The following is a 19766-nucleotide window of genomic DNA, read 5'->3' as shown; positions in this document are numbered from 1 at the left end:
CAGTGTGAGGAGGTCAGTGTGACCGGGATGGAGTGAGTGTGAGTAGGTCGGTGTGACGGAGATGGAGTGAGTGTGGGAGGGTCAGAATGACGTTGATGAAGTGAGTGTGAGGGGGCCAGGTTGACGGTGATGGAGTGAGTGTGACGGGGTCAGTGTCACGGAAATGGTATGATCGTGAGTGGGTGAGGGTGACGATGATCGAGTGAGTGCGAGGGTGTCAGGGTGACAGTGATGGAGTCAGTATGCGGGGGTCTGGGTGATGGTGATGGAGTGAGTGTGTGGGGATCGGTTTGACGGTGATGGAGTGAGTGTGAGTGTGTCAGTGTGACGTTGATGGAGGGAGTATAATGGGGTTAGTTTGACGGAGATGGAGTGAGTGTGAGGGGTTCAGGGTGACCATGATGGAGTGAGAGTGTGTGGGTCATTGTGACAGTGATGGATTGAGTGAAAGTGGGTCAGTTTGACGGTGATGGAGTGAGTGTGAGGGGGTCAGGGTGACGATGATGGAGTGAGTGTGATGACGTCGGGGAGACGGTGATGGAGTGAGTGTGCGGGTTTCAGGGTGACCTTGATGGAGTGAGTATGAGGAGGTCAGTGTGACGGAGATGGAGTGAGTGTTGGAGGGTCAGATGACGTTCATGAAGTGAGTGTGAGGGGGTCAGTTTGACGGTGATGGAGTGAGTGTGACGGGGTCAGTGTGACGTAAATGGTATGATCGTGAGTGGGTGAGGGTGACGATGATGGAGTGAGTGTGAGGGTGTCAGGGTGACGGTGATGGAGTCAGTGTGAGGAGGTCAGTGTGACCGGGATGGAGTGAGTGTGGGAGGGTCAGAATGACGTTGATGAAGTGAGTGTGAGGGGGTCAGTTTGACGAGGATGGAGTGAGGGTGAATTGATCAGTTTGATGGTGATGGAGTGAGTGTGACGGTGTCAGTTTGACGGTGATTGAGTGTGTGTGAGGGTGTCAGTGTGACTCTGACGGAGTGAGTTTAATCGGATCAGTGTGAAGGAGATTGACTGAGTGTGAGTGGGTCAGGGTTACGGTGATGCAGTGAGTGTGAGGTGGTCAGGCTGACGGCGATGAAGTGAAAGTGAGGGGGTCCGGGTGAGAGTGATGGAGTGAGTGTGTGTGAGTCAGTGTGACGGTGATGGAGTGAGTGTGAGGTGGTCTGGGTGACGGTGATGCAGTGAGTGTGAGGGGGGAGTGTGAGGGTGATGGAGTGAGTGTGAGGGGTCAGTGTGACTCTGACGGAGTGAGTTTAATGGAGTCAGTGTGACGGAGATGAAGTGAGTGTGATGAGGTCAGGTTGAAGGTGAAGGAGTGAGTGTGAGGTGGTTAGGGTGACGGTGATGGAGTGATGGTGAGTGGATCAGTTTGATGGTGATGGAATGAGTGTGACGGGGTCAGTTTGATGGTGATTGAGTGAGTGTGAGGGTGTCAGTGTGACGCTGACGGAGTGAGTTTAATCGGATCAGTGTGAAGGAGAATGCCCGAGTGTGAGCGGGTCAGGGTGACGGTGATGCAGTGAGTGTGAGGGGGTCAGGCTGACCGCGATGGAGTGAGTATGAGGCGGTCCGGGTGAGGGTGATGGAGTGAGTGTGTGTGGGTCAGTGTGACGGTGATGGAGTGAGTGTGAGGTGGTCTGGGTGACGGTGATGCAGTGAGTGTGAGGGGGTCTGCTGACGGCGATGGAGTGAGTGTGAGGGGGTCAGGGTGAGGGTGATGGAGTAAGAGTGTGAGGGTCAATGTGACAGTGATAGAGTGAGTGTGAAGGGGTCAATGTGATAGTGATGTAGTGTATCTGAGGGGGTCAGTGTGAGGATGATGGAGTGAGTTTGAGCGGGTCAGTGTGACTCTGACGGAGTGAGTTTAATGGAGTCAGTGTGACGGAGATGGAGTGATGTGATGGGGTCAGGTTGAAGGTGAAGAAGTGAGTGTGAGGTGGTTTGGGTGACGGTGATGGAGTGAGTGTGAGGGGGTCAGGGTGACAGTGATGGAGTGAGTGAGGGGGTCAGTGTGACAGAGATGGAGTGAGTGTGAGGGGATCAGTGTGACGTGGATGGAGTGAGGGTGAGGGGATTAGTGTGACGGAGATGGAGTGAGTGTGAGGGGGTCAGGGTGACGGTGAAGGAGTGAGTGTAAGGAGGTCATGGTGATGGTGAAGGAGTGAGTGTGAAGGGGTCAAAGTGACGGATAAGGAGTGAGTGTGTCAGGGTCAGGGTGACAGTGATAGAATGAGTGTGAGTGGGTCAGGGTGACGGTGATGGAGTGAGTGTGAGAGGTCAGGGTGACGGTGATGGAGTTAGTGTGAGGATGTCAGGGTGACTGTCATGGAATGATTGTGAGAGGGTCAGGATGGGGGGGATGGAATGAGTTTGGGGGGATGAATGTGACGGTGAAGGAGTGAGTGTGAGGGGGTCAGGGTGACAGTGATGGAGTGAGTGAGGGGGTCAGTGTGACAGAGATGGAGTGAGTGTGAGGGGATCAGTGTGACGTGGATGGAGTGAGGGTGAGGGGATTAGTGTGACGGAGATGGAGTGAGTGTGAGGGGGTCAGGGTGACGGTGAAGGAGTGAGTGTAAGGGGGTCATGGTGATGGTGATGGAGTGAGTGTGAAGGGGTCAAAGTGACGGATAAGGAGTGAGTGTGTCTGGGTCAGGGTGACAGTGATGGAATGAGTGTGAGTGGGTCAGGGTGACGGTGATGGAGTGAGTCAGGGTGACGATGATGGAGTGAGTGTGAGAACATCAGGGTCAAGGAGATGGAGTGAGTGAGCGGGGGTCAGGGTGACTTTGATGGAGTGAGTGTGAGGATGTCAGTGTGACGGTGATGGAGTCAGTGTGAGGGGGTAAGGGTGTCGATGATGGAGTGAGTGTGAGGGGGTCAGTTTGATAGATTAGATTACATTCAAGTGTGGAAACAGACCCTTCGGCCCAACAAGTCCACACCGACCCACCTAAGCGCAACGCACCCATACCCCTACATTTGCCCCTTACCTAACACTACGGGAAAATTACAAGGCCAATTCACCTGACCTGCAAATCTTTGGATTGTGGGAGGAAACCGGAGCACCCGGAGGAAACCCACGCAGACACGGGGAGAACGTGCAAACTCCACACAGTCAGTCGCCTGAGGCGGGAATTGAACCCGGGTCTCTGGCGCTGCGAGACAGCAGTGCTAACCACTGTGCCACCGTGCCGCCCACCAGTTTGACGGTGATGGAGTGAGTGTGAGGGGTTCAGTTTGACGGTGATGGAGTGAGTGTGAGGGGGTCAGTGTGACGGTGATGGAGTGAGGTTGAGGGGGTCAGGCTGACGATGATGGAGTGAGTGTGAGTACGTCAGGGTGACGGTGATGGAGTGAGTGTGCGGGGGTCAGCGTGACGGTGATGGAGTGAGTGTGAGAAGGTAAGTGTGGGAGGGTCACAATGACGTTGATGAAGTGAGTGTGAGTGCGTCAGTTTAACGGGGATGGAGTGAGTGTGAGTGGGTCAGTTTGATGGTGATGGAATGAGTGTGAGGGAGGCAGTTTGATGGTGATGGAGTGAGTGTGAGGGTGTCAGTGTGACGCTGATGGAGTGAGTTTAATTGGTCAGTGTGAAGGAGATTGACTAAGTGTGAGGGGGGTCAGGGTGACGGTGATGCAGTGAGTATGAGGGGGTCAGGAGGATGGTGATGGAGTGAGTGAGGGGGTCAGGGTTACGGTGCTGGAGCGAGTGAGATTGAGTCAGGGTAAGGGTGATGGAGTGATTGCGAGGGGGTCAAAGTGATGGAGAAGGAGTGAGTGTGTTGTTGTCAGGGTGACAGTGGTGGAATGAGTGTGAGGGGGTCAGTGTGACGGAGATAGAGTGAGTGTGAGAGGATTAGTGTGACGGAGATGGAGTGAGTGTGAGGGGGTCAGATTGACGGTGAAGGAGTGAGTGTGAGGGGGTCATGTTGACGGTAATGGAGTGCGTGTGAGGGGGTCAAATTGACGGATAAGGAGTGAGTGTGTCGGCGACAGGGTGACAGTGATGGAATGAATGTGAGCGGGTCAGGGTGCCGGTGATGAAGTGAGTGTGACGGGGTCAGTGTGATGCAGATGACGTGAGTGTGAGGGGGTCAGGGTGATGACGATGGAGTGAGTGTGAGAACATCAGTGTGACGGTGATGGAGTGAGTGAGCGGGGGTCAGGGTGACTTTGATGGAGTGAGTGTGAGAATGTGAGACTGACGGTGATGGAGTCAGTGTGAGGGGGGAAAGGGTGTCAATGATGGAGTGAGTGTGAGGGGGTCAGTTTGACAGTGGTTAAGTGAGTGTGAGGGGGTCAGGCTGACAGTGATGGAGTGAGTGTGAGGGGGGTCAGGCTGACGATGATAGAGTGAGTGTGATGACGTCAGGGAAACGGTGATGGAGTGAGTGTGCGGGTGTCAGGGTGACGGTGATGGAGTGATTGAGCGGGGGTCAGGGTGACTTTGATGGAGTGAGTGTGAGGGGCTCAGGCTGACGGTGATGGAGTGAGTGTGAAGGGGTCAGGCTGACGATGATGGAGTGAGTGTGATGACGTCAGGGAGACGGTGATGGAGTGAGTGTGCGGGTGTCAGGGTGACGGTGCTGGAGTGAGTGTGAGGGGGTCAGTTTAACGGTGATGGAGTGAGTGTGAGTGTGTCAGTGTGACGTTGACGGAGTGAGTTTAATGGGCTCAGTGTGACGGAGATGGAGTCAGTGTTAGGAGTTCAGGGTAACCTTGATGGAATGAGTGTGAGTGTGTCAGGGTGTCGTGATGGAGTCAGTGTGAGAGGGTCAGAATGACGTTGCTGAAGTGAGTGTGAGGGAGTCAGTTTGACCGTGATGGAGTGAGTGTGATGGGGTCAGTGTGACTGAGATGGTGTGAGGGTGATTGGGTGAGGGTGACGATGATGGAGTGAGTGTGAGGGTGTCTGGGTGACGGTGATGGAGTGAGTGTGAGGGGGTCTGGGTAACGGTGATGGAGTGAGTGTGCGGGGGTCGGTTTGACGGTGATGGAACGAGTGTGAAGGTGTCAGTGTGACGTTGATGGAGGGAGTATAATGGGGTCAGTGTGACGGAGATGGAGTGAATGTGAGGGGGTCAGGGTAACCATGATGGCGTGAGTGTGAGGGTGTCAGGGTGACGGTGATGGAGTCAGTGTGAGGAGGTCAGTGTGACGGAGATGAAGTGAGTGTGGGAGGGTCAGAATGACGTTGATGAAGTGAGTGAGAGGGGGTCAGTTTGACGGTGATGCAGTGAGTGTGATTGGGTCATTGTGACGGAGATGGTGTGAGGGTGAGGGTGTCAGTGTGACGTTGATGGAGGGAGCATAATGGGGTCAGTGTGACGGAGATGGAGTGAGTGTGAGTGGGTCAGTTTGATGGGGGTGGAGTGAGGGTGAGTGGGTCAGTTTGATGGTGATGGAATGAATGTGGGGGGCAGTTTGATGGCGATTGAGTGAGTGTTAGGGTGTCAGTGTGACACTGAGTAAGTTTAATTGGATCAGTGTGATGGAGATTGACTGAGTGTGAGGGGGTCAGGCTGACCGCGATGGAATGAGTGTGAGTGGGCCAGGGTGATGGTGATGTAGTGCATCTGAGTGGGTCAGTGTGAGTGTGATGAAGTGAGTGTGTGTTGGTCAGTATGATGGTGATGGAGTGATTGTGAGGGGGTCAATGTGACAGTGAGATAGTGCATCTGAGGGGGTCAGTGTGAGGGTGATGGAGTGAGTGTGAGGGCGTCAGTGTGACGCTGATGGAGTGAGTTTAATGGTGTCAGTGTGATGGAGATGGAGTGAGTGTGATGGGGTCAGGGTGAAGGTGAAGGAGTGAGTGTGAGAGGGTCAGGGTGACGGTGGTGGAGTGAGTGTGAGGTGGTCAGGGTGACTGTGATGGAGTGAGTGTGTGGGGGTCAGGGTGATGGGGATGAGTGAGTGTGTGGGGGTCAGGGTGATGGTGATGGAGTGATTGTGAGGGTGTCAAAGTGACGGAGAAGGAGTGAGTGTGTCGGGGACAGGTGACCGTGATGGAATGCGTGTGAGGTGGTCAGGGTGACGGTGATGGAGTGAGTGTGTGGGGGTCAGGGTGATGGGGATGAGTGAGTGTGTGGGGGTCAGGGTGATGGTGATGGAGTGATTGTGCGGGTGTCAGGGTGATGGTGATGGAGTGAGTGTGAGAGGATCAGGGTGACGGTGATGGGATGAGTGTGAGGGGGTCATGGTGACCATGCTGGAGTGAGTGTGAGGGTGTCAGGGTGACGGTGATGGAGTGAGTGTAGGAGGGTCAGAATGACGTAGATGAAGTGCATGTGAGGGAGTCAGTTTGACGGGGATGGAGTGAGTGTGAGTGAGTCAGTTTGATGGTGACGGAGTGAGTGTGAGGGGACAGTTTGATGGTGATGGAGTGAGTGTGAGGGTGTCAGTGTGACGTTGACGGAGTGAGTTTAATCGGGTCAGTGTAAAGGAGATTGACTGAGTGTGAGGGGGTCAGCGTGACAGTGATGCAGTGAGTGTGAGGGTGTCAGGGTGACGGTGATGGAGTGAGTGTGAGCGGGTCAGGGTGACAGTGATGGAGTGAGAGTGTGTGGGTCATTGTGACAGTGATGGATTGAGTGTCAGTGGGTCAGTTTGACGGTGATGGAGTGATTGTTAGTGGGTCAGGCTGACGGTGATGGAGTGAGTGTGATGACGTCAGGGAGACGGTGATTGAATACGTGAGCGGGTTTCAGGGTGACCTTGATGGAGTGAGTGTGGGAGGGTCAGAATGACGTTGATGAAGTGATTGTGGGGTGGGGGCAGTTTGACGGTGTTGGAGTGAGTGTGACGGGGTCAGTGTGACGGAAATGGCATGATCGTGAGTGTGTGAGGGTGACGATGATGGAGTGAGTGTGAGGGTGTCAGGGTGACGGTGATGGAGGGAGTATAATGGGGTTAGTGTGACGGAGACGAGTGAGTGTGAGGGGTTCAGGGTGACCATGATGGAGTGAGAGTGTATGGGTCATTGCGACAGTGATGGATTGAGTGTAAGTGGGTCAGTTTGACGGTGATGGAGTGATTGTGAGGGGGTCAGGCTGACGGTGATGGAGTGAGTGTGAGGGGGTCAGGGTGACGATGATCGAGTGAGTGTGATGACGTCAGGGAGACGGTGATGGAGTGAGTGTGCGGTTTTCAGGGTGACCTTGATGGAGTGAGTGTGAGTAGGTCAGTGTGACGGAGATGGAGTGAGTGTGGGAGGGTCAGAATGACGTTGATGAAGTGAGTGTGAGGGGGTCAGGTTGACGGTGATGGAGTGAGTGTGACGGGGTCAGTGTCACGGAAATGGTATGATCGTGAGTGGGTGAGGGTGATGATGATGGAGTGAGTGCGAGGGTGTCAGGGTGACAGTAATGGAGTGAGTATGCGGGGGTCTGGGTGATGGTGATGGAGTGAGTGTGTGGGGATCGGTTTGACGGTGATGGAGTGAGTGTGAGTGTGTCAGTGTGACGTTGATGGAGGGAGTATAATGGGGTTAGTTTGACGGAGATGGAGTGAGTGTGAGGGGTTCAGGGTGACCATGATGGAGTGAGAGTGTGTGGGTCATTGTGACAGTGATGGATTGAGTGAAAGTGGGTCAGTTTGACGGTGATGGAGTGAGTGTGACGGGGTCAGTGTGACGTAAATGGTATGATCGTGAGTGGGTGAGGGTGACGATGATGGAGTGAGTGTGAGGGTGTCAGGGTGACGGTGATGGAGTCAGTGTGAGGAGGTCAGTGTGACCGGGATGGAGTGAGTGTGAGTAGGTCGGTGTGACGGAGATGGAGTGAGTGTGGGAGGGTCAGAATGACGTTGACGAAGTGAGTGTGAGGGGGCCAGGTTGACGGTGATGGAGTGAGTGTGACGGGGTCAGTGTCACGGAAATGGTATGATCGTGAGTGGGTGAGGGTGACGATGATGGAGTGAGTGCGAGGGTGTCAGGGTGACAGTGATGGAGTCAGTATGCGGGGGTCTGGGTGATGGTGATGGAGTGAGTGTGTGGGGATCGGTTTGACGGTGATGGAGTGAGTGTGAGTGTGTCAGTGTGACGTTGATGGAGGGAGTATAATGGGGTTAGTTTGACGGAGATGGAGTGAGTGTGAGGGGTTCAGGGTGACCATGATGGAGTGAGAGTGTGTGGGTCATTGTGACAGTGATGGATTGAGTGAAAGTGGGTCAGTTTGACGGTGATGGAGTGAGTGTGAGGGGGTCAGGGTGACGATGATGGAGTGAGTGTGATGACGTCGTGGAGACGGTGATGGAGTGAGTGTGCGGGTTTCAGGGTGACCTTGATGGAGTGAGTATGAGGAGGTCAGTGTGACGGAGATGGAGTGAGTGTTGGAGGGTCAGATGACGTTCATGAAGTGAGTGTGAGGGGGTCAGTTTGACGGTGATGGAGTGAGTGTGACGGGGTCAGTGTGACGTAAATGGTATGATCGTGAGTGGGTGAGGGTGACGATGATGGAGTGAGTGTGAGGGTGTCAGGGTGACGGTGATGGAGTCAGTGTGAGGAGGTCAGTGTGACCGGGATGGAGTGAGTGTGGGAGGGTCAGAATGACGTTGATGAAGTGAGTTTGAGGGGGTCAGTTTGACGAGGATGGAGTGAGGGTGAATTGATCAGTTTGATGGTGATGGAGTGAGTGTGACGGTGTCAGTTTGACGGTGATTGAGTGTGTGTGAGGGTGTCAGTGTGACTCTGACGGAGTGAGTTTAATCGGATCAGTGTGAAGGAGATTGACTGAGTGTGAGTGGGTCAGGGTTACGGTGATGCAGTGAGTGTGAGGTGGTCAGGCTGACGGCGATGAAGTGAAAGTGAGGGGGTCCGGGTGAGAGTGATGGAGTGAGTGTGTGTGAGTCAGTGTGACGGTGATGGAGTGAGTGTGAGGTGGTCTGGGTGACGGTGATGCAGTGAGTGTGAGGGGGGAGTGTGAGGGTGATGGAGTGAGTGTGAGGGGTCAGTGTGACTCTGACGGAGTGAGTTTAATGGAGTCAGTGTGACGGAGATGAAGTGAGTGTGATGAGGTCAGGTTGAAGGTGAAGGAGTGAGTGTGAGGTGGTTAGGGTGACGGTGATGGAGTGATGGTGAGTGGATCAGTTTGATGGTGATGGAATGAGTGTGACGGGGTCAGTTTGATGGTGATTGAGTGAGTGTGAGGGTGTCAGGCTGACCGCGATGGAGTGAGTATGAGGCGGTCCGGGTGAGGGTGATGGAGTGAGTTTGTGTGGGTCAGTGTGACGGTGATGGAGTGAGTGTGAGGTGGTCTGGGTGACGGTGATGCAGTGAGTGTGAGGGGGTCTGCTGACGGCGATGGAGTGAGTGTGAGGGGGTCAGGGTGAGGGTGATGGAGTAAGAGTGTGAGGGTCAATGTGACAGTGATAGAGTGAGTGTGAAGGGGTCAATGTGATAGTGATGTAGTGTATCTGAGGGGGTCAGTGTGAGGATGATGGAGTGAGTTTGAGCGGGTCAGTGTGACTCTGACGGAGTGAGTTTAATGGAGTCAGTGTGACGGAGATGGAGTGATGTGATGGGGTCAGGTTGAAGGTGAAGAAGTGAGTGTGAGGTGGTTTGGGTGACGGTGATGGAGTGAGTGTGTGGGGGTCAGGGTAACGGGGATGAGTGAGTGTGTGGGGGCAGGGTGTTGTCGATGGAGTGAGTGTGAGGGTGTCAAAGTGACGGAGAAGGAGTGAGTGTGTCGGGGTCAGGGTGAAGGTGAAGGAGTGAGTGTGTTGGGGTCAGGGTCAAGGTAAAGGAGTGAGTGTGAGTGGGTCAGGGTAACAGTAATGGAATGAGTGTGAGCGGGTCAGGGTGACGGAGATGGAGTGCGTGTGAGGGGATCAGTGTGACGGTGATGGAGTTAGTGTGAGGATGTCAGGGTGACTGTCATGGAATGATTGTGAGGGGGTCAGGATGGGGGGGATGGAATGAGTTTGGGGGGATGAATGAGTGAGTGAGTGAAGGAGTGAGTGTGAGGGGGTCAGGGTGACAGTGATGGAGTGAGTGAGGGGGTCAGTGTGACAGAGATGGAGTGAGTGTGAGGGGATCAGTGTGACGTGGATGGAGTGAGGGTGAGGGGATTAGTGTGACGGAGATGGAGTGAGTGTGAGGGGGTCAGGGTGACGGTGAAGGAGTGAGTGTAAGGAGGTCATGGTGATGGTGAAGGAGTGAGTGTGAAGGGGTCAAAGTGACGGATAAGGAGTGAGTGTGTCTGGGTCAGGGTGACAGTGATAGAATGAGTGTGAGTGGGTCAGGGTGACGGTGATGGAGTGAGTGTGAGGGGATCAGTGTGACGGTGATGGAGTGAGTGTGAGAGGTCAGGGTGACGGTGATGGAGTTAGTGTGAGGATGTCAGGGTGACTGTCATGGAATGATTGTGAGAGGGTCAGGATGGGGGGGATGGAATGAGTTTGGGGGGATGAATGTGACGGTGAAGGAGTGAGTGTGAGGGGGTCAGGGTGACAGTGATGGAGTGAGTGAGGGGGTCAGTGTGACAGAGATGGAGTGAGTGTGAGGGGATCAGTGTGACGTGGATGGAGTGAGGGTGAGGGGATTAGTGTGACGGAGATGGAGTGAGTGTGAGGGGGTCAGGGTGACGGTGAAGGAGTGAGTGTAAGGGGGTCATGGTGATGGTGATGGAGTGAGTGTGAAGGGGTCAAAGTGACGGATAAGGAGTGAGTGTGTCTGGGTCAGGGTGACAGTGATGGAATGAGTGTGAGTGGGTCAGGGTGACGGTGATGGAGTGAGTCAGGGTGACGATGATGGAGTGAGTGTGAGAACATCAGGGTCAAGGAGATGGAGTGAGTGAGCGGGGGTCAGGGTGACTTTGATGGAGTGAGTGTGAGGATGTCAGTGTGACGGTGATGGAGTCAGTGTGAGGGGGTAAGGGTGTCGATGATGGAGTGAGTGTGAGGGGGTCAGTTTGATAGATTAGATTACATTCCAGTGTGGAAACAGACCCTTCGGCCCAACAAGTCCACACCGACCCACCTAAGCGCAACGCACCCATACCCCTACATTTGCCCCTTACCTAACACTACGGGAAAATTACAAGGCCAATTCACCTGACCTGCAAATCTTTGGATTGTGGGAGGAAACCGGAGCACCCGGAGGAAACCCACGCAGACACGGGGAGAACGTGCAAACTCCACACAGTCAGTCGCCTGAGGCGGGAATTGAACCCGGGTCTCTGGCGCTGCGAGACAGCAGTGCTAACCACCGTGCCGCCCACCAGTTTGACGGTGATGGAGTGAGTGTGAGGGGTTCAGTTTGACGGTGATGGAGTGAGTGTGAGGGGGTCAGTGTGACGGTGATGGAGTGAGGTTGAGGGGGTCAGGCTGACGATGATGGAGTGAGTGTGAGTACGTCAGGGTGACGGTGATGGAGTGAGTGTGCGGGGGTCAGCGTGACGGTGATGGAGTGAGTGTGAGAAGGTAAGTGTGGGAGGGTCACAATGACGTTGATGAAGTGAGTGTGAGTGCGTCAGTTTAACGGGGATGGAGTGAGTGTGAGTGGGTCAGTTTGATGGTGATGGAATGAGTGTGAGGGAGGCAGTTTGATGGTGATGGAGTGAGTGTGAGAGTGTCAGTGTGACGCTGATGGAGTGAGTTTAATTGGTCAGTGTGAAGGAGATTGACTAAGTGTGAGGGGGGTCAGGGTGACGGTGATGCAGTGAGTATGAGGGGGTCAGGAGGATGGTGATGGAGTGAGTGAGGGGGTCAGGGTTACGGTGCTGGAGCGAGTGAGATTGAGTCAGGGTAAGGGTGATGGAGTGATTGCGAGGGGGTCAAAGTGATGGAGAAGGAGTGAGTGTGTTGTTGTCAGGGTGACAGTGGTGGAATGAGTGTGAGGGGGTCAGTGTGACGGAGATAGAGTGAGTGTGAGAGGATTAGTGTGACGGAGATGGAGTGAGTGTGAGGGGGTCAGATTGACGGTGAAGGAGTGAGTGTGAGGGGGTCATGTTGACGGTAATGGAGTGCGTGTGAGGGGGTCAAATTGACGGATAAGGAGTGAGTGTGTCGGCGACAGGGTGACAGTGATGGAATGAATGTGAGCGGGTCAGGGTGCCGGTGATGAAGCGAGTGTGACGGGGTCAGTGTGATGCAGATGACGTGAGTGTGAGGGGGTCAGGGTGATGACGATGGAGTGAGTGTGAGAACATCAGTGTGACGGTGATGGAGTGAGTGAGCGGGGGTCAGGGTGACTTTGATGGAGTGAGTGTGAGAATGTGAGACTGACGGTGATGGAGTCAGTGTGAGGGGGGAAAGGGTGTCAATGATGGAGTGAGTGTGAGGGGGTCAGTTTGACAGTGGTTAAGTGAGTGTGAGGGGGTCAGGCTGACAGTGATGGAGTGAGTGTGAGGGGGGTCAGGCTGACGATGATAGAGTGAGTGTGATGACGTCAGGGAAACGGTGATGGAGTGAGTGTGCGGGTGTCAGGGTGACGGTGATGGAGTGATTGAGCGGGGGTCAGGGTGACTTTGATGGAGTGAGTGTGAGGGGCTCAGGCTGACGGTGATGGAGTGAGTGTGAAGGGGTCAGGCTGACGATGATGGAGTGAGTGTGATGACGTCAGGGAGACGGTGATGGAGTGAGTGTGCGGGTGTCAGGGTGACGGTGCTGGAGTGAGTGTGAGGGGGTCAGTTTAACGGTGATGGAGTGAGTGTGAGTGTGTCAGTGTGACGTTGACGGAGTGAGTTTAATGGGCTCAGTGTGACGGAGATGGAGTCAGTGTTAGGAGTTCAGGGTAACCTTGATGGAATGAGTGTGAGTGTGTCAGGGTGTCGTGATGGAGTCAGTGTGAGAGGGTCAGAATGACGTTGCTGAAGTGAGTGTGAGGGAGTCAGTTTGACCGTGATGGAGTGAGTGTGATGGGGTCAGTGTGACTGAGATGGTGTGAGGGTGATTGGGTGAGGGTGACGATGATGGAGTGAGTGTGAGGGTGTCTGGGTGACGGTGATGGAGTGAGTGTGAGGGGGTCTGGGTAACGGTGATGGAGTGAGTGTGCGGGGGTCGGTTTGACGGTGATGGAACGAGTGTGAACGGTGTCAGTGTGACGTTGATGGAGGGAGTATAATGGGGTCAGTGTGACGGAGATGGAGTGAATGTGAGGGGGTCAGGGTAACCATGATGGCGTGAGTGTGAGGGTGTCAGGGTGACGGTGATGGAGTCAGTGTGAGGAGGTCAGTGTGACGGAGATGAAGTGAGTGTGGGAGGGTCAGAATGACGTTGATGAAGTGAGTGAGAGGGGGTCAGTTTGACGGTGATGCAGTGAGTGTGATTGGGTCATTGTGACGGAGATGGTGTGAGGGTGAGGGTGTCAGTGTGACGTTGATGGAGGGAGCATAATGGGGTCAGTGTGACGGAGATGGAGTGAGTGTGAGTGGGTCAGTTTGATGGGGGTGGAGTGAGGGTGAGTGGGTCAGTTTGATGGTGATGGAATGAATGTGGGGGGCAGTTTGATGGCGATTGAGTGAGTGTTAGGGTGTCAGTGTGACACTGAGTAAGTTTAATTGGATCAGTGTGATGGAGATTGACTGAGTGTGAGGGGGTCAGGCTGACCGCGATGGAATGAGTGTGAGTGGGCCAGGGTGATGGTGATGTAGTGCATCTGAGTGGGTCAGTGTGAGTGTGATGAAGTGAGTGTGTGTTGGTCAGTATGATGGTGATGGAGTGATTGTGAGGGGGTCAATGTGACAGTGAGATAGTGCATCTGAGGGGGTCAGTGTGAGGGTGATGGAGTGAGTGTGAGGGCGTCAGTGTGACGCTGATGGAGTGAGTTTAATGGTGTCAGTGTGATGGAGATGGAGTGAGTGTGATGGGGTCAGGGTGAAGGTGAAGGAGTGAGTGTGAGAGGGTCAGGGTGACGGTGATGGAGTGAGTGTGAGGTGGTCAGGGTGACTGTGATGGAGTGAGTGTGTGGGGGTCAGGGTGATGGGGATGAGTGAGTGTGTGGGGGTCAGGGTGATGGTGATGGAGTGATTGTGAGGGTGTCAAAGTGACGGAGAAGGAGTGAGTGTGTCGGGGTCAGGTGACCGTGATGGAATGCGTGTGAGGTGGTCAGGGTGACGGTGATGGAGTGAGTGTGTGGGGGTCAGGGTGATGGGGATGAGTGAGTGTGTGGGGGTCAGGGTGATGGTGATGGAGTGATTGTGAGGGTGTCAAAGTGACGGAGAAGGAGTGAGTGTGTCGGGGTCAGGTGACCGTGATGGAATGCGTGTGAGGTGGTCACGGTGACGGTGATGAAGTGAGTGTGACGGGATCAGTGTGACGCCGATGGCGTGAATGTGCAGGGGTCAGGGTGACTTTGATGGAGTGAGTGTGAGGATGTCAGGGTGAAGCTGATGGAGTGAGTGTGAGGGGGTCAGGCTGATGGCAATGGAGTGAGTGTGAGGGGGTCAGGCTGACGGTGATGGAGTGAGTATGAGGGGGTCTGGCTGAGAATGACGGAGTGAGTGTGAGGACATAAGGTGACGGTGATGGAGTGAGTGTGTGGGGTCAGGGTGATGGTGATGGAGTGAGTGTGAGGGTGTCAGTGTGACGGTGATGGAGTGAGCGTGATGGGGTAAGTTTGACGGTGATGGAGTGAGTGTGAGTGTGTCAGTGTGATGCTGTTGGAGTAAGTTTAATGGGGTCAGTGTGAAGGAGATTGAGTGAGTGTGAGTGGGTCAGGGTGACGGTGATGGAGTGAGTGTGAGGGGGACAGGGTGACGGTGACGGAGTGAGTGTGAGGGGGTCTGGGTGACGGTGATGGAGTGAGTGTGAGGGGATCAGGCTGATGGTGATGGAGTGAGTGTGAGCGGGTCAGGGTGAGGGTGATGGAGTGAGTGTGTGTGGGTCAGTGTGACAGTGATGGAGTGAGTGTGACGGGGTCAATGTAACAGTGATGTAGTGCATCTGAGGGTGTCAGTGTGAGGGTGCTGGAGTGAGTGTTTGTGGGTCAGTATGATGGTGATGAAGTGAGTGTGAGGGGGTCAATGTGACAGTGAGATAGTGCATCTGAGGGTGTCAGTGTGAGGGTGATGGAGTGAGTGTGACGGGGTCAGTGAGATGCTGACGGAGTGAGTTTAATGGAGTCAGTGTGACGGAGATGGAGTGAGTGTGTTGGGGTCAGGATGACCGTGATGGAGTGAGTGTGAGGTGGTCAGGGTGACGGTGATTGAGTGAGTGTGTGTGGGTAAGGGTGACGGTGATGAGTGAGTGTTTGGGGTTCAGGGTGACGGTGATGAGTAAGTGTGATGGGGTCAGGGTGACGGTGATGGAGTGAGTGTGAGCGAGTAAGGGGGATGGAGAAGGAGTGAGTGTGTGGGGTCAGGGTGACGGTGATGGAGTGAGTGTGCGAGCGTCAGGGTGAAGGTGATGAGTGAGTTTCAGGGGGTGAGCGTGACGGTGATGGAGTGAGTGTGAGGGGGTCAGGGTGAGTGTGATGGTATGAGGGTGAATGGGCCAGGGTGACGGTGATGCAGTGAGTGTGAGGGGGTCTGGGTGAATGTGAAGAAGTGAGTGTGAGGGGGTCAGTGTGATGCAGATTTCGTGACAGTGAGGGGGTGAGGGTGACGATGATGGAGTGAGTGTGAGGGTATCTGCGTAACGGTGTTGGCGTGAGTGTGAGAGGGTCTGGGTGAAGGTGATGGAGTGAGTGTGAGGGGATCGGTTTGACGGTGATGGAGTGAGTGTGAGGTGGTCGGCTTGACAGTGATGGAGTGAGTGTGAGGGTGTCAGTGTGACGGTGACGGAGTGACTTTAATGGGGTCAGTGTGAAGGAGATTGAGTGAGTGGGGGGATCTGGGTGACGATGATGGAGTGAGTTTGTGGGGGTCAGGGTGACGGTGATGAGTAAGTGTGAGGGGGGTCAGGGTGACGGTGATGGAGTGAGTATGATGGGGTCACGTGACGTTGATGGAGTGAGTGTGAGGGGGTCATGGCGGTGAGGATGGAGTGAGTGTGGGGAGATGTGTGTGATGGTGATGGAGTGAGTGTGAGGAGGTCAGGGTGATGGTGATGGAGTGAGTGTGAGGGGATGAATGTGACGGTGATGAAGTGAGTGTGAGTGGGTCAGGGTGACTTTGATGGAGTAACTGTGACAAGGTCAGTGTGACGGTGATGGAGAGAGTGTGAGGGGGACAGTGTGAGGATGATGGAGTGAGTGTGAGGGGGTCAGGGTGACGGTGATGGAGTGAGAATGAGGTAGTCTGGGTGACAGTGATGGAGTGAGTGTGAGGGGATGTGTGTGATGTTGCTGGAGTGAGTGTGTGTGGGGGTCAGGGTGATGGTGAAGGAGTGAGTGTGAGGGGGTTAGTGTGACGGTGACGGAGTGAGTGTGAGGGGGTCAGGGTGACAGTGATGGAGTGAGTGTGAGGGGGTCAGGGTGATGGTGAATGAGTGTTTGTGTGGGGGTCAGGGTGACGGTGAAAGAGTGAGTGTGAGGTGGTCACGGAGACGGTGATGGAGCGAGTATGAGGGGGTCGGGGTGATGGTGATGGAGTGAGTGTGAGGGTGTCAGTGTGACGCTGATGGAGGGAGTATAATGGTGACGGAGATAGAGTGAGTGTCAGAGAGTCAGTGTGACAGTGATCGCGTGAGTGTGAGGGGGTCAGTGTGACGGAGATGGAGTGAGTGTTAGAGGGTCCGGGTGACGGTGATGGAGTGAGTGTGAGGGGGTCAGGGAAAGGATAATGGCGTGAGTGTGAGGGATTCAGTGAGACTGAGATCGAGTAAGTGTGAGAGGGTCAGGGTGACCGTGAAGATTTGAGTGTGAGGGGATAAGTGTGACGGTAATGGAGTGAGTGTGAGGGGATCAGGGTGAAGGTAATGGTGTGAGTGTGAAGGGGTCAGTATCACGGTGATGGATTGAGTGTGAGGGAATCAGAGTGACGGTGACCGAGTGAGTGAGAGGGTTCAGTGTTACTGGGATCGCATGAGTGTGAGGGGGTCAGGAAGACAGAGATGGAGTGAGTATGAGGTTGTCAGGATGATGGTGATGGAGTGAGTGTGAGGGTATCAGTGTGACGCTGATGGAGTGAGTTTAATGGGGGTGGTGTGACGGAGATGGTGTGAGGGTGAGGGGGTCCGGGTGACAGTGATGGAGTGAGTGTGAGAGGGTCCGGGTGACAGTGATGGAGTGAGTGGGAGTGGGTCAGGGTGAAGGTATTGGAGTGAGTGTTAGGGGATATGTGTGACGTTAATGGAGTTACTGTGACGGGATCAGGATGACGGTGATGGACTGAGTGTGAGGGGGTCAGTGTGACGGAGATGGAGTGAGTGTGAGGGTGTCAGGGTGACGTTGACCAAGTGAGTGTGAGGGTGCCGTGTGACTGGGATCGCGTGAGTGTGAGGGGGTCAGGGAGATGGTGATGGAGTGAATGTGAGGGGTCATGCTGACGGTGATGGAGCGAGTGTGAGGGAGTTAGGGTGGCGGTGACCGACTGAGTGTGAGGGGGTTAGGGAGAAGTGATGGAGTGCCTGATGGAATCAGGGTGATGGTGACCGAGTGAGTGTGAGGTGTTCAGAATGACTGGGATCGCGTGAGTGTGAGGGGGTCAGGGAGACGGTGATGGAGTGAGTGTGAGGGGATCAGTGTGAAGTTGATGAGTGAGTGCGAGAGGGTCACGATGACGGTGATGGCGTAAGTGTGAGGTGTTCAGGGTGACGGTGACTGATTGAGTGTGAGGGAGTCAAGGTGACGGTGATGGAGTGAGTGTGCGGTTGTCATGGTGACGGTGATGGAGCGAGTGTGAGGGGGTCAGGTTGACAGTGGAGGAGTGAATATGAGGGCGTCAGGGTGACAGTGGAGGAGTGAATATGAGGGAGTCAGCGTGACGGTGCTGGAGCCAGTGTGAGAGGGTCAGTATGACCGTGATTGATTGATTGTGAGGGGGTTAGGGTGACGGTGAAGAAGTGAGTGTGAGGGTATCTTGAGGGAGAAGCTCTCTGGCTATTGAGGGATGCAGTGTAGCTTCACGAGGTCAATTCCTGGAATGGCGGGATTACCTTACACTGAAAGACTGGTGCGACTCGGCTTGTTTACCCATGAGTTTAGAAGACTGAGACGGGATATGATTGAGACATATATGAGTATTACAGGATTGGACACGCTGGAGGCAGGAAACATGCTTCCGCTGATGGATGAGAGCCGAACCAAAGGACACAGCTTAAAAATACGGGGTAGACCATTTAGGACAGGGATGAGGAGCAACCTCTTCACCCAGAGAGAGGTGGCTGTGTGGAATGCTCTGCCCCAGAGGGCAATGGAGGCCCAGTCTCTGGATTCATTTAAGAAAGAGTTGGATAGGCCTCTCATGGATTGTGCAATCAAGGGTTATGGAGATAAAACAGGAACAGGATACTGATTAAGGATGATCGGTCTTGAACGTATTGAATGGTGGTGCAGGCTAGAAGGGCAGAATGGCCTACTCCTGCACCTACTGTCTATTGTCTATTGTCTATTATCAGAGTGACGGTGATGGAGTGAGTGTGAGGGGTTCATGGAGACAGTGGTAGAGTGAGGGTGTGGGGGTAGTGAGACGGTGATGGAGTGAGTGGGAGCGTTCAGCGTGATGGTGATGGAGTGAGTGTGAGGGGTTCAGGTTGACGGTGAAGGAGTGAGTGTGAGGGGGTCAGGGTGATGGTGATGGAGTGAGTGTGAGGAGGTCAGGGTGACATTGATGGAGTGAATGTGAGGAGGTAAGGGTGACATTGATGGAGTGAATGTGAGGGAGTCAGGGTGATGGTGATGGAGTGAGTGTGAGGAGGTCAGGGTTATAGACTGATGGAGTGAGTGTGAGGGGTCATGGTGACGGTGATAGAGTGAGTGTGAGGGGGTCATGGTGACGGTGATGCAGCGAATGTGAGGGGGTCAGGTTGACGGTGAAGGAGTGAGTGTGAGGGGGTCAGGGTGATGGTGATGGAGTGAGTGTGAAGGGGTCAGGGTGACGATGATGGAGCTAATGTGAGGGGGTCAGGGTAATGGTGATGGATTGATTGTGAGGGGGTCAAGGTGACAGTGATGGAGTGAGTGTGTGGGGGTCAGGGAGACAGTGATGGAGTGAGTGTGTTGGGGTAGTGAGACAGTGATGGAGTGAGTGTGAGTGGTCAGTGTGATTGTGATGGAGTGAGTGTGAGGGGGCCAGGGTGACGGTGATGGCGTGAGTGTGAGGGGGTCATGGTGACGTTGTTGGAGCGAGTGTGAGGTGTCCAGGGTGACGGTGAAGGAGTGAGTATGAGGGGGTCAGGGTGATGGTGATGGATTTGAGTGTGAGGGGGTCAAGGTGATGGTGATGGAGTGAGTGTGTGGGTGTCAAGGTGACGGTGATGGAGCGAGAGTTGGGGGTCAGGTTGATGGTGGAGGAGTGAGGATGAGTGCGTCAGGGTGACAGTAAAGGATTGTGTGAGGGGGTCAAAGTGTCGGTGCTGGAGCGAGTGTTAGAGGATCAGTATGATGGTGATTGATTGATTGTGAGGGGGTCAGGATGACAGTGATAGAGTGAGTGAGGGGTTCAGGGTGATGTTGAAGGAGTGAGTTTAAGGGGATCTTGAGGGAGGGAATCTCTGGCTATTGAGCGAGTTCACGAGGTCAATTCCTGGAATGGCGGGATTACCTTACACTGAAAGACTGGAGCGACTCGGCTTGTATACCCTTGAGTTTAGAAGACTGAGAAGGGATATGATTGAGACATATAAGATTATTAAAGGATTGGACACTCTGGAGGCAGGAAACATGCTTCCGCTGATGGATGAGTGCCGAACCAGAGGACACAGCTTAAAAATACGGGGTAGAT

Source organism: Chiloscyllium plagiosum, unplaced genomic scaffold (genome assembly GCF_037043375.1).
Source record: "Chiloscyllium plagiosum isolate Xiang-an unplaced genomic scaffold, Cpla_swu_hap1 HiC_scaffold_33, whole genome shotgun sequence".
NCBI classification, from domain to species: domain Eukaryota; kingdom Metazoa; phylum Chordata; class Chondrichthyes; order Orectolobiformes; family Hemiscylliidae; genus Chiloscyllium; species Chiloscyllium plagiosum.
This window is presented reverse-complemented; position numbering follows the sequence as displayed.